Here is a 1,831-nt window from a genome sequence, read left to right as displayed (position 1 = left end):
CACACATCTACAGCCATCTGATCTTTGACAAACCTGAGAGAAACAAGAAATGGGGAAAGGACTCCCTATTTAATAAATGGTGCTGGGAAAATTGGCTAGCTGTAAGTAGAAAGCTGAAACTGGATCCTTTCCTTACTCCGTATACGAAAATTAATTCCAGATGGATTAGAGACCTAAATGTTAGACCTAATATCATAAAAACCCTAGAAGAAAACCTCGGTAGTACCATTCAGGACATAGGCATGGGCAAGGACTTCATGTCTAAAACACCAAAAGCAATGGCAGCAGAAGCCAAAATTGACAAATGGGATATGATTAAACTAAAGAGCTTCTGCACAGCAAAAGAAACTATCATCAGAGTGAACAGGCAACCTACAGAATGGGAGAAAATTTTTGCAATCTACTCATCTGACAAAGGGCTAATATCCAGAATCTACAAAGAACTCAAACAAATGTAAAAGATGTAGATTTCTAATATCAGGAAAAAGAAGAGACACTGCTAGTGAACCGATAGACATCAAGAGCAAAATAAAACAATTCCAAAAACAACTTGATACCCTCAAATTTGACAATTTAGATAAAATAAGTGAATTTCTTAATGTATACATGCTGCCAAGGTCATGTAAGACAAAATAAACTGAGAAAGTCCTACATTTATTTTTTAAATCAGCAATAACCACCTAACTCTTTTCAAAAAAAAATTACACTTACAATTTCAAGTATCATTTGGACAATAGAGGCAATTCCTTATATGTGTAATTTGTATTATAGCTTACACCATCATGTAGTAAAATTACCTTTTTCTAGTGCACAATTCTATGCATTTTAACAGATGTATGAGTTTGTATAACTACCATCTCTATGATAGTACAACAAAAACCTCCCTTTTGCTGTCCCTTTTTGTCATATCTGCCTGTGAGTAACTTTTAGCAACCTCTGATTTTTTTTTTCCCCATTACTATGGTTAAGTTTATTCAAGAATATACAATACATAGGATCATAAGTTTTGATATCTATGGCCAGGGCTTCTCTCATTCAGCGAAATGACTTTAAGGTTTCTGCAAGTTGTTGTGCGTACCAGTTAATATGTTTATAACTTACTTGTATTCCATTGTATGCATATTCAACAGTAATTTTATTCATTTACCTATTGTCTTAATCAGTTCATGCTGCTCCAAACGAATGCTATAGACTGGGTGGTTTAAACAACAATTTATTTCTTACAGTTCTGGGGACCAGAAAGTCCAAAATTAAGACACTAAAAGATTCAGTGTCTGATAAAGGCCCACTTCCTGGGTCCATAGATGGCTGTCTTCTCACTGTGTCCTCATATGGCAGAAAGAGAGCTAGAGAACTCTCCGGTTGTCTCTTTTATGAGGACACAAATATCACTGGTGACAATCCACCCTCATGATTTATCTCCTTCTATGGCTTGAATTTTCCCTCAAAACATTTACCCATTGAAAACTTAATCCCCAGTGCAATAGTGCTGGGAGGTGTGACCTAATAAGAGGCAATTATGTCATGAGGTTGGAGCCCTTATGAGTGGATTAATGTCACTATCGGCAAAAGTTAGTTGTTAAAATGAGTGTGGTTCCTAGTGCTTCTTTCTATCTCTTGTGTTTGCTTTCACTTTCAACCCTTCCACCACGGGATAACCCTCTCCAGGTGCTGAAGCCATGTTTTTGGACCTTCCAAGGAAACATGAGCTACATAAACTATTCTTTATAAATTATCCTGTCTGTGTTATTCTGTTGTAGATGCATAAAATTAACTAAGAGATCTCATAAAGGTCCCAACTCCTAACACTATTATATTAGGGGTTAAGATT

The sequence above is a fragment of the Rhinopithecus bieti genome, unplaced genomic scaffold (genome assembly GCF_001698545.2).
Source record: "Rhinopithecus bieti isolate Rb0 unplaced genomic scaffold, ASM169854v2 scaffold_13558, whole genome shotgun sequence".
Lineage (NCBI taxonomy): Eukaryota > Metazoa > Chordata > Mammalia > Primates > Cercopithecidae > Rhinopithecus > Rhinopithecus bieti.
Note: the sequence above shows the minus strand (reverse complement) of the source record.